General features: G+C 41.0%; 1 protein-coding gene across 1 annotated transcript in view; it reads left to right on the top strand.

The window, feature by feature from the left end:
* Positions 1 to 13,512, top strand: part of PTPRB (protein tyrosine phosphatase receptor type B) — a 110,049-nt gene that overhangs the window by 11,932 nt on the left and 84,605 nt on the right. The gene's annotated exons all lie outside the window — the stretch shown is intronic.

The raw sequence follows: 13,512 nt of genomic DNA, 5'->3' as shown, positions 1-13,512 counted from the left end.
ATCAGTTTCTCAGAGTATTCACTTACATCTGGGAATATACATATAGATAAATATAGATACATAAATTTTTTCACAACTAATACACAAAAAATGAAGTATATATTTTAAGTATATAGCATATATTATATACATATATATCAGTACAGAAAAACAATTAAGCACAGATTGTACTGATATATATATATATCTCATATGCTATACTAATACCTATATGAAGTATGTCAAATAAGCAACGTGCTGAATAAAAACTATAATAGAAACATATCTGCCTGAACACTCAAGGATTGCCTTTTAGCAAAACTATTTTCCCATTTTTGCTCACATTTGACCATTGTGAAACAAACACAGACAGCGCTCCTAGAGGTGGCCAGGCTCCACTGGGATGAGTCAAGTACACGCAGCTCCAGAGCTGTGGTGCAGGCACACTAGCCCTTGGGCCAACTCAGCACTGTGTAAGAGAGCTCACATGACCCAGTGCCAGAGTTGGATTTACAGGGTCAGATCATGGTAAATACAGAGCAGGGTGTGTTTTGGTTTTTAGTTTCTTAGTCTTTTTCTAAGGTGAAATCCACTGCAATGTTTATGAGCTCCCAGATGTGGCACCAGAATGACTACATATCAAGTAGTCATCAAGTCATGACTCATGTCCCAGTTTTTCCTTGAATCTCAGGCAAAATCTTAACTATGTCTTGGGAAGTTGAGTGTGTAAAAGCTATGCTCCTTCCAAAGGCAGTTTCTAAATTTGCAGTTTCCATGACTCTAATGCTTTAGTCAAGTCATCTCTGCTAGATCATCATTTGATTTAGCAGGAGCATTTACTGTCTAACAGTCAATTATAAATAGCTGTAGTTAGACATTTGGAAAGGAAAAGTCACTTGGAAGGTAAAATGCCTGTCCTTTGAAAGTAATTTTGAAAGGTGCTCTCTCAATACCTAGAAGAGCGTAAGAGAGAAATAAAATCATTCCACTTAATTGCTTGAAATTTGGTAGAAAGAAATTCTTTGTGTGTCAGTTTTTTTTTTTTTTAATCAGATAACACTGGTCTGTGATGATTTGGGATTACTTAGTACAACTGGGCTGTGAGTTGAGATGGTCTGTTATCAGGTGATGACAAGAAAAATCCAAACGTGCGCATAGGAACTGGATTTATTCAACTTTGCATCTCCAGCTTCTGAACATAGTGCTTAATACGTTGTAAAGTTTTGTAGAAAGGTAAAGAAAGGTGTAGAATGGAGTGAAGCAAAATGGAGGGGGGAGTGGAATGGCATGAAGTGCAGTGCAGTGGAATGAAGAGGAATGGAGTGAAATGGAATGGAATGGAGAAGAGTAGAATGAAGTGGAATGGTGAGGAGTGGAGTGGAGTAGAGCAGAGCGCAGAGAAATCAAATGGGGAGAATGTAATGGAGTGCTGGGAAAATGAGTTGATTGAAGTGATATGGAAGTGGTGATATTGTTGACCACTTGGGTAGCAAATGACCCATCTACCATCAGTGTCCAGGTACGATGGTCATGTTGAATGGCCATGCATTTTTTTATTGCCTTAGTGTTTTAAAGTTTGTGTGTATCTAGGGTTTAATACGTCTAATACATAATAATATAGTACTTCATTCAGGGGCTAATCCTCCAGTTCCTTTTTCTCCCTTCTAATTCCCCCCATTTCATCTCTTAATCACCCCTCAACTCCCCCCAAAAAAATTATAAGAGAAGGAAGGGAAAGAGACATTGATGACTGTTCAATTTAATAACTTCAGAAAATGTTCATCAAGTCAACAAACATTTCTTGAGGACCTAACTAGCATCAGAACAGAGTGGTTGAGAACTCAATCTTTGAGGTCAAACCTCCTGACTCTGCCTCTTACTAGCTAGTGACCTGGTAAATTACTTAAACTCTCTAAGCCTCAGTTTCCTCATCTATAAAATGGAACCTCTACCTCCAAGGGCTGTTGCAAGGATGGGGAGAGATAATGCATGTAAAATGCTTACTACAGCACTTGGTCCTTAGTACACATTTAAGAAATAACAGCTGTTATTGCTACCTTTCACTGAGACACAAATATAAACAACAAAAATGTTGCCCTAAAGGAACTCACTGTCTGCTGTGGTGTTGAGGGAAATAGAAATATACACAGGCTATTATGGAATACAAAACCAAGGTTCCTAACTGGTGTGAAGATTTCAGGAAATATCTTCTGGCAAAAGGAATATCTGCACTAAGCCTAAAAGAGAATAGAATAACCTAATAAGAGGCAGGGGAGTGGGAAGGAGAGAGGTGAAGGAACTAGGATGGGTTGGAATGGAGAGTTAGAAAGTGATTTCAATTCTTACCTAAAATTCACATTTTAAAGAAACTTGGGGATTTTATCACTTTAATCCAATCATCTATTCTGTATTCATTTATTTTGTGCCTTCTATTTGCCTGACATTATGGGGGATGTGAGAATAAATAATAAATAAAATCATAACACAAGGTGGTCAAAATCATTGCATGGAGGACCATCACTCTGCTAAGAATGTAGAAAAGACTTCAACAGTATAGGAGCCCTGTCATCATTGTCCCGTGCACAGAAATGGAATGTGTACTGATGAAGATCTCAAATGCATGTTTTCAAATGGAGTCTTCATCCAGAAATAGTCACTAGTTCCTACCTGTTATATTAATTAGTGACACTATTAAATTATCTGTCATTCATTTGGTTCCAATCACGTGTAGCCACGAGGTAGAATGTAGAACACTTAACCTGAAATAGAAATCTACAGAAGAAAGAAAAAGAACTGAAATACTAAGATTTTATGCTTGGAAATGCTATGCATGTCATGACTACTGATTACTGTTTATGCAGCGACCATAGTGTTCTAGATCCACTAGCAAAGGATGAATTGGGGGGTGCCTGGGGGGCGCAGTCGTTAAGCGTCTGCCTTCGGCTCAGGGCGTTATCCCGGCGTTCCGGGATCGAGTCCCACATCGGGCTCCTCCACTGGGAGCCTGCTTCTTCCTCTCCCACTCCCCCTGCTTGTGTTCCCTCTCTCGCTGGCTGTCTCTGTGTCACATAAATAAATAAAATTTAAAGAAAAAAAAAGGATGAATTGGGGTTGGAACATGGGACTGGGAATGGGGTTGGAGAAGACACAAAACACTTCCAAAGCGAAAGTGGCATGTATTTGTGTCTTTCCATTTCATCAATAGTCTCTCTGAGTTAGTTCACTCTCTGAGGAGAGACACATGAAGAGACACTGCACAGTATCTACGAAGAAGAGAATCTAGGAGATGAAAATAATACCTAATGACAGTTTACTTTTTCTCATGATTTTGTGGATTAGTTGGGTGGTTCCTCTGGTGGTCTCACCTGAGCTCACTCTTGCAGGTGCATTTAGCTTGGAGGGTAAGCTGAGCTGGAAGGTTCACAATAGCCTCTCGCATGACTAGCAGGTAGTGCTGGCTGCAGGATGGGGCATCTCCGTTCTTCTCCACATGGCTTCTCTTCCTCTACGAGGCTACCCCACCTTCTTTACATGATGGTTTAGGGAGTTCTGCAAGGAGATAAAGGTGGAAGCTACAAGGTTCTAGAATCACATATCACTTTTGCCACATTCTATTGATCAATGTGGCCAGGTCAGATTTGAAGGTAGGGAAAATAGACCTCACATTTTGATGGGAAGAGCTACAAAGTCACATGGCAAAGGGCCCCACCTATTGGGTGGGAGGAAACTGTAGCCATTAAATAATCTATCATGGTATTTATTATCATTGTTATCATTATTATTATTATTATTATTATTATTATTTTGCAGATGCCTAGCTTAAGTTTAAAGAGGTTAAGGACTTGCCCGAGGTCAAATGATTAGAAAACAGCAGAGCAAGAAGAAGAGCGTGCGGCACTCACACACACACACACACACACACACACACACCTGCACAGCTGCTCACCTTATGCTTTTACCTAGAGCTCCTGTTAATGAAGGTAAATGCCAAGGAGGACATAATTTGAAACAATTACTAGTAATGCTCCTGCAAAGTCGTCCTAGTTGACTCTTTGGGAGCAGATTTTCCCTACTTTTCTCTTTTGCCCTCATTCCTCAGATCCTCACCTCCCAGTGTGAGGGGTCTGCCTTTGGAGGCTGTAGGCTTGGGTCAGTACGTGGCTTCAAAACTGACTCTCGCTCCCTCACCCTGGACAAGAATTAAATCATCTAACACCAGCCATGTGCCCAGTAGTGCTGGAAACCCCTGTGTGGTTACTGGTAGCTATTGTTGTTAGCCTTACCATGATGATAGTATTATCTAGTTGTGTGTGTCTTTACAAGGACAAAGTTGATAAAACCAGAAGCTTTTCCACCAGATGAATTAGGAAATATCTAGATCAGTTGTTCTCAAAGGACGGGCTCCAGACCCAGAACTTAGACCTACTGAATCACAAACTCTGGGTGTAGGGCCCAGCAATCCGTGTTCTAACAAGTCCTCCAAGTCACACAGACGCACTTGAAGTTTAAGAACCGAATCAAAAAAATGTTCCCGGTTGGTTTAGATTCTGCTAAAGATCCATGAATCTTGTTTGGAGGCCCTCCTCCTCCTTCCCCTCCCCACCCTGCCGGCCCTGGCCTGGGAGAGGGATTGCATTTCCTCCGTTCATGAATAGCCATTGTGCTGCTGCTCGGGCCTGAACTGTTCTGTGCTTCCTTCCATTTGGCCTTCAAAGAGATCACAGCCCACTGTGAGCCTCCAAATAAGTAACGAGGCAAATGCCGAAAATCCCCACCTCCTCTTACCTCCCTCCAGTCTGGGGTAACCTCTTTTATTGTGTTACTGAAAGTATAGAGGGGAGGTGTCCTGCTGCCACCACTATTCTGTGGCAGGAACTAAAGAGAGGACAATACTCCCCCTTTACTGAGGCAAATACCTAGAGGGAAAAGTGAAAGATGTAGAAAAAAAACCCCACAAAAACCCACAAAGAAACTGAAAGACAAAAACAGAAAACCAGTTATCCCCTAATCATTCCTTATGAACAAGGACTCTTAGATTGTTTAGTGATTTTGGGACACAGTACAAGGAGACTGCTGACGGGGCAGAAAGGCCACTCTAGGAGTAGTGTCTTGTGGAAGGGATGTGTTCCTAAAGGCCCTAATTTATAATTAGCATCATTCAAGCCTAATTCTGACAGAGAGTTGTAGGTTCCTTAGTTTGCCAGCTAAAGCGGATTGCCATGTGCCAATAGCATAATATGGTCTATAATTTACTTGAATTTAAAGCCCTCCAGCTTTAAAATCTCAAGGATTTTTCTTTTCTCTGCTTTTCTTTCTGTTATGATTTGCATTACTTTCTATTTTGTGTGCAGAAAGAACTATGTTCATATTTTGTCACAATATAAATCATGTGTGCATAAAAATGCAACCATGAAACAGAACATGTGCATCGAAATGGGCTCCTTAACACGCCAGGATTTCTCTGGCACATTTGTTTCCCTGAGCAGATAAGGGCTGATACAGTGGGGAAAATAGCAAAGAAGGGGGGACATGATATCAAAGGAGAAAGGAGGATTGCTAATTGACCTAGGAAGTCTGTGGCTCTCAGCCCTGGCCTTACATACATCAGAATCACCTGGGAAAAGTTTTAAACATACAGGTTCTAAAATTCTGCCTCCGTCCTACTGAATCAGCATTTACTAACACAGGACCTCAGCACCTCAGGTGTAAAAATCTCCCCATTGATTGTAATACGGGATTAGGTTTTCGATCCCTTGGAGAATATTTGAATAATCAGCTTCTTAGAACAAACACTGACCTCAAGAGAAGGGGCAAAGTCCTGCTGGAGAGGTATAATCCGAATCCAATCGCAAGGAAATATGCAACAAATGCAAATGGAGGACAATACTATAGAAAAACTGACCTACATCATTCCAAAAGGTCAATGTCATAAGGATCGGTTGAAAGGGCTGCCCAGGTTTTTCCAGATTAAAGAAGATTAGGAGACCTGCCGATGAAATGCAATACAGGATCCTAGGCTGGATCCTTACTGGAGAAAACAAACAAACAAACAAACAACCCCAAACGCTAAAAAGGACATTATTGAGACAATTAACAAAATTGAAATATGGACTGTGGATTAAAGCATTATAACAATTTTGAATTTCCTGAATTTGATAACTTCACGGAGACTACATACTTAATTCAGGATATAAGCAACCAACTCTGAAAAGTTAGTTCAAGTAAAAACAGTATATATGGAGAGAAAGAAAGAATGATAAAATGAATATGGCAGAATGTTAACAACAACAACAACAACAGAATTAGTGGGTCTGGGAAAGGGCATATGGAAACATTCTGTCCAATTCTTACAATGCGTAAGTTTGAAAAAATAAAAAGCTTAAAAAATAAAAAGAGTAGTTTGCTTATGGGCTTTTAGAGGGTAGAATCCAAAGGGTGCTACTGTGTTAGGGGTAGACCAAGACCCGTCTGTCTTATTCAAGGACCAAGAGGAGAGAAGATGGGGGCAAAGGAAGAAGAAAGCAAACACCTTGAAAGAAATGATGGCAAATTTGCAAGAAAGGTCTGTAAAGCTGAGAGCTAGAGCTAGCTGATGAGCCAGTTGATAAGTTTGAAGGTAAGCTGGAGAGCTCTGCAAGAGGCAAAGAGCTTTAAATCTCAGTAACTTTGCCCCGCTGCCTAGTGGTTGCACCCACATACTCATCTAACAACTAACAGGGCAAATGCTATGAATTCCAGGAGCTGTCCTAAGGTAAAAATCCTTCCCACTCTTCCCACACTTTGGGGGAGCTGGCAACAGAAAATTCCCAATGCCAGAGGCAGAGGAGATCCCAGCTAGGTAACCTTCTGTCTGGGAGATGCACGGGAGGCCCCTCTTTTTCTTCAAAGCTCTTCTGTTTTGGATTTCTAATAGATGTCGGCCAACAAGTACAGCCTATACGCAGAGCTTTCCTAGGTGCTTGCCCATCATCTGTGTGTCTGTCCACATTGGTGTTGGCTCCCCTTTCTGCAAGGCTGTCCCCGCGGTCCAGAACAGCATAGCTGTGCAGACAATACTGAAAGAGAGGGCTTTGCTAGGAGTGTTGACCCCAGTGGTCTGAATTAAGTGACCTCCTGATTATTTGAGAAGCATTAGATCTTCCATGGAGTAGACAGGGTCTGTCCTTTTGGAGCAAGGGCTGACTGGTCACTAGTTTATCCCCAGGCTTAGGTGCTAGGTATTCTTGGATTCTGTGGTGCTAAGGGTTCCAGGTCTGCATGGGAGAGCTGAAGAATGACATTGTGTTCCAGATTTACAAATACTTGGTCATGCCCTTGTTTAGTGGTGGAGCTATGAAAGTTTCCACTGTCAATATAAAGTAGACGTTGAGTCTCCACAACCTGGGGATGTGGGTTAGATAATGAAGATACATGGACTCTTTCCTTCCCGAGGTTTCTAATCTAGGCGACAGTTTTATCATTACGTTTTTGAAAAACATGATAAGAACCTTTGATCTTCCGCTTTGATCGCTGTCAGCCCCAACATCTAGGGGACTCGAAGATGCTCTGCGTCTGCCTCCCCCAGCAGAAAACGGGGGGGCTGGAGGGTGGGGGAGCTGTAGGGAAGAGGAAGGCAAGAATGTGGACCCAACAAGCCTCCATCTCTTGATTTGTTTTAAGAAAAGTCAAAATCCAGATATTTTTTAAAATGTAAAATCTATTGTTCTGAACATTGGCCACGTATTCTATTTTTTTCTAAACAATGTTAAGATACCATTATAAAATCCACAAAAAGCAAGTGTGCTGGCCAAAGAGTGAGCCCTGTGTTTGTGACCTTCAGAGAATCATGGGAAATAATGCTCTAGCAACAGCGGTACCCAGAAAAAAGGAGGACAGAGTCTCCACCCTCCCTCCAATCATCACTTTCTAAGACAGATGAAATAGGTGATCATTTCTTTCTGTTTTTGTTCTCCTTTTCCTGAGAGCCCACGTTAGCCGTGCTTTGTCTGTCTACCACGCTAGGGTTTGGAAGCTGGTGGAAAGCAGGAGCTAGCTCCTGAAACTGCAATGTGGAAACAGCCACGCCCACACAGACCCAGGACGCCCTCATACCTTGACCCCCTGCGCTTGATTGAGCAGATGGCTTCCGGTGGGTGGGGCGGTGGGGACTGAGAAACAGACGTGAAGAGGCGGCAGAAGCAGCTAAGGTTGAAAAGGTGATTAGATTACAGTCACACCTAGTTTTAAGTCATTCATCTGTGTATGGTGACAAAGCTGTGACAAAAGCTATGCAAAGCCCTTTTCCTCCAGATTAAAAAAAACAATAACAACAACCACCTAGGGGGAGGGGAAGAGGGTGAGAAACTGGTGTAGAAAAAAATACCAGGAAACCTTAGAGATGCGTTGGACCAGAGAGATGGTGGACCCTGGTGCTGGAGACACATCGGGCACCCTCACCCCTCCCTTCCAAGACTTAAAAAAAACCTCTGCTTGGCCACCAGCCAGAGCAGCCCTTGAATGTCTTTTATGCTCATCTACTGCAGTTTCTCTTGGGTAGGAGATGGAAAGTCATGATAATTTATTATCACTCGGTTGTTCTCAGAAAAACATTCTCGTCCCTGGGCTTTGCCATGGTCTAGCATTACTGGGTGCTCAGCACCATTGGTATATTGGTATTCATGTAATATTATTACCACTGATAATCATAGTGTCTAACATTTGTGGAGCTCTTTATCCAAGAACCATGCTATACACAACACGGACCTTGTCATTTAATCCTTACAACTCCTACCCACCCACCCCCCACCCCCCGCAAATGCCTTTATTATTTCCATTTTCCTAGAGACCTATGGCCTAGAAAGCTTATGACCTAGGAGGCTAGAAAGAGTCCTTGAAATATAAGTATCCCAAAAATGGTACCTCTAAACACAAAAGAGGATAGTTACTGTCCTTTAAAAAAAAAGCTGCTTATAAAATTATCTTCCCTTAAATTTTAATGCACCTCTTTTTAAATGCATGACACCTGCAAGTTAAAATGTGTTCATTTTTGTCAAAATTTACTGTTGAGTCAGTTCGAATTAAAACTTAGGAAAGGATTCACCATCTTATAATCATTTTTAATGAACACATTCCCTGATTGCTCAGCTTTCTTCTTTTTAACAATGTCTGGGGAAACGCACATGAGAGGCTTGTGACAAAAGTACTTCCTCGGAGGAAAAAGCATCAGAATTGACCCATCATCTAATATTTATTAATTCTGCTGCATGTTGATCCTTTTTCCTTTAGCATCCACATTTTATTTTTATTGACAAGTTAGAAATATCAAATTTGTTCTAAATATATGTAATAGAAAAATATATTTTATAAAACATATAAATATGCATATATATGATATGCAATATATTATATATTATATCACCAATTTACTTATTTGACATGTTCTAAAATCATTTAAGACCTTCTAAATCACTTACCTAGCATCTTGTAACCAGAGAGCTCAGAATCTAAATTAAAAAAAAAAAAGAACAATTCGACTTTATTAACTCTCTTTAATATAGAACAATATCTGGGGCAGGGTTTATTTAAAAATGGCTCCACTGTGGCATTTTTGATCCCTCAGGTTGTGATAAGGCCTAGAGTTTACATTTCTGGCAAGTTCTCAGAAGATGCCGCTGATGCACTTTGAGCACCACCATGCCAAAGGATAGGGCTTCCTCCCCTCTCTTTTCTCCTCCTTTTATCTTCCCACACTCTCTTATCTTTTTCCACCTCATTCTCTTCAAAATCCATCTTCTTTGATTCTTTTGCCCTTTCTCCTTTTTTCCTCTTCTCTTTTCCTCTCTCCCTTCCAAGATGATATTTGAGGCATCTAGCAAGAACGTGTTTACAAGGATTTGTTTCGAGTATTTATCCACATAACAATATTTACTGAGCAGGTACAAAGATTCCTTCCTGCCTCCCTTCCTTTCCTCATTCATCCATTCGTTCAACAAATATTTGTTGAACTCTCTTATGCCAAGCTCTATCCAAGAAGAGTAAGATTGCCCTGAGGGAATTCTCCGTATGCTTGGGAAAGGCAGGCAGTCACAAGCATATAAGTCATTATATTATTACCAGGTGCCATTAATACTCTGAATTAAACAAATGGATTGCTGAGATGAATAATAATAAAAGGACACTTTTTCTTGTGTAGTCAGAAAGGGTCTGGCCCCACAGACATGTGTTGAAGCTGAGACCTAAAGACTGAGAGGAAGATAACCAAGCAGAGAATCTGGACAGAAGTGGTCCAAGAAGATGAAGAGGCAGGTATAAAGGCCCTGAGGCAGGAAAAGGTCAACTCTGTGTTGGGGTGTCTCCAAACCCCAGGCACACAGTAGGTGTTCAGTCAATATTTGCTGAATGAATGAGCAAATGAACCATCAGACCCAGGCCACTGGAGCATGGGAGGCAAGCAGAAGAGAGGCCAGGTCACGAACAACTTTTTAGGTCATGGGTGAGGAGTTTGGGTTAACCAATAACTTGAGCAATCTACTCTGCCCTCCCCTCCTCCCGGTAACCTTTCCCACACAGAGCTCAAAAACTCTGATCTACAGCAGTAGTTCTCAAAGTGTGGCCCCTGGACCCCTGAGGACGGGTTGTTTATCATTCAACATCTGTGTTCATAAGCTGACAAGAGCCATGCTTCATCCATGAATTCATAATTTATGAATATGTAAATTATAATAATCAATTGCTATGACAATTTGTTTAAAAGGCAGCTGTTTGTCCACTCACAGCTAATCAGAAGCAACCCCACCCTTCCCATGCAGTCTGGGACAGGTTTCCTAGTGGCAAAGAGAAGTGGTTGTCACTGGCCCCAAATTCCTGGAATGCAGTCACCTCCAAAGCATATGCAGTGTCCTGATGCAGGGTAAATAGGTTCAAAAGAAGTTGAGGAATTCCAAACAAAGATGAGAACAAAGGAGAAGAATGAATCAATTTATTTTTACTTTGTACAGTAGTTTCAAATAAACTCCTCATAGAAAAAAAACTATATCTGGCAACTTTCCCCAGCCCCAAACTGCCTTGAATCCATTACAGTTCTCTAGTTTCTCATATTAATATGTGTTTTTTAAAAAGAAAAATGTAATCAGTAAAAGCCTGAGTTTAAACTTTTCCTCATTGTTTCATAATATGTTAATCCTTATGGGCTATTCAGGATCCACTAATTTTGGGGGGAACTCTCCTGTAAGCCTTAAGATTCTCCAGGAAAAAGAACTAAGGGTTATATAACTTTGGAAAAGAAATGTGTATGACCACTACCAGGCCTTTCCTTCACGCATCGATATGATTCTTCATATACACCGATAGTGAAATAAATGACAACACACGATTCTAAATACATGTGTCTCTGATAGACCAAAAATAAAAGAACCCTATTTAAAGAAATCATTTCTTCTTTTCCTAATTCCTATTTCCAAGGGCATTATTAGCAGATCTCTGCTAATAACCTAGAACTTGGAAACATCTAAACCGTGTTGTAAGGATTTTTTTGTTATCACCTTATTTGAATAGTCCTTCAAATTTTGCCTTTTTTTGATGCGTTTGCCTGCGCCAAAGGAAGGATTATAGGAAGAATGTTAGACAGTATGTTGAAAATGAAATATAATTTTTAGATTAACTTATAGGGTACAGTGTTTAAAAAAGAAAAAAAAAGATGGTTGGCAAAACTTGGAGGAGATAGGATTTATTGAAGATTTGGGCAAAGGACAGAAAGGAGTATTTAGTATGTTTGGGTGAGAAGATTTCAAATCTGCAGGGCCATTTATGAGAAAATGTTATAAACCTCAATGGACAAGACAAAGCAAAAGAGAGACAGCAGAATTTAGAAAAGCACAACCTACGTGATGGATGAATTTAAAAGAGAGGGGGGAAAATGTGATGGGGATGCAATCTACTACCAGGTAAACCAACACCTGGACAGCACATGAACGTTTACAAAAGGTGCTTTCACATCTGTGACCTTTTTTATTCTTCATAACAGCTCTGGGAGGTATTTAGAGTGGTATAATTCCAGTTTGACAGAAAAGGAAACCACATTGTTTTCTGAATACAGCAAGAAAAGAGAAAGGTAATGAATGTTGAAAAGGAACGAAGCTGCAAAAAGACCCGTATAAGGGCTGAAGGCAGCCTGTATGTAATGGAGAGAGGAGGGGCCCTGCTCTGATGCTGCAGAGGCCTGCTAGGCTGTGAAAAGCCATTGAACTTGGGGCAAAATACAGACAGCAAAAAAAGCTTTCTTGGAAGGCAAGTCATCTGTGCAGAGAAATAGGAAAGATTCTGTCTTCCCAGAAATACACACCATTCAGGTTTGACCTTTGAGTGTTTGCTAACTTGAAAAGGAGATTTGAGATCTCTGATCTGGCTGCAGATTTAAAGCCCATAGAATCTCTGAAGGGGCAAAAATTTCATTTTTTCATTAAAAGATTTCTTAAAAACGTGTTTTCTAAAAGAATTGAAACAATTTTCACTTTTTTCTGCTTATCCTCAAAGTAGATACAGTTGACATAGAAGTCGATACTCTAGCTTTCTGTATAATCTGCCTATCTGAAAAAGAAGGGAATATGACATTCTTCCTATTGAGTTAGTTCCAGAGTATTTGGTTTTGAAAATTAAAACGTGAAATCTCATCTCTTCTGGCAGTTGTCAGGGAAGGCACCAAAGAAGAGCAACTGAGCATAATAAAAGCTATTGCAATGTTTTGCTTTTATCACCTGTGTACAATTAAACATTTTTGCTCTTTGGTTATTAGGAACTCCTTTAAAATCCATTTTCAGATACATGGTGATTCAGGTACGGAGACAGTTGCTAAAAAGTGTAATTAGTGCTGAAAACTGAGTAAATTCCAGTTTTTGTAATACGTGTGGGAACTAAGCCATCAATAGTGTTTCCTCAAAGGAGAGTTACTGCTTTCTTATTTGCTTGGACAATTATGGGTGAAATGATATTAACTACTGGATGGTCAGTGATGAAACTGCTTTTTGCAGTTTGCTTTGCGGGTTGAACAACTGGCGCGATTACATTTGTTCTTGGTCACCACCATTTGCATAAGATTTAGGGATGACACCGACCTCTATACAAGAGAAAGGGGAAAGTGAATGGCAGAGAAAAATAAAGGTCAAGTTGACAATGGACAAGATCCTTTGGGGGTCTTTTTCTCTTGCTGGTGTCAGGGGGATGAGCACTGGGACAGATGAATGCTTTGAGGTGAGAAGGGCAAAAGCACTCTAATAAAAGGCTTCAGGAAGGAGTGTAGGCGACCTAGGGAAATCTGCTGTGGTCAAGTTTAATCCTGGGAAAAGAGGCCCTGGAGAAAGCAGATGAGGAAGATAGGAAGGAAGATAGGGAGGGGGAGGCGCTGGGTGTGGAGGGAGGAAGAGGGTGGGGGGGCTGGAAAGTGAGAGGGAGCAAGTACTGACTGTGGCTACGACGGCGGGGAGGAGGACCACCGAGTGGGAAAAAGTGAAAGTCGCGGGAGGGAGGAGGAGGAGGCGGCGGCGGCAGAGCTCGGTGGGG

This window comes from Ailuropoda melanoleuca, chromosome 15 (assembly GCF_002007445.2).
Source record: "Ailuropoda melanoleuca isolate Jingjing chromosome 15, ASM200744v2, whole genome shotgun sequence".
Taxonomy (NCBI): Eukaryota; Metazoa; Chordata; class Mammalia; order Carnivora; family Ursidae; genus Ailuropoda; species Ailuropoda melanoleuca.
Note: the sequence above shows the minus strand (reverse complement) of the source record. Positions and strands in the feature narration are given on the sequence as shown.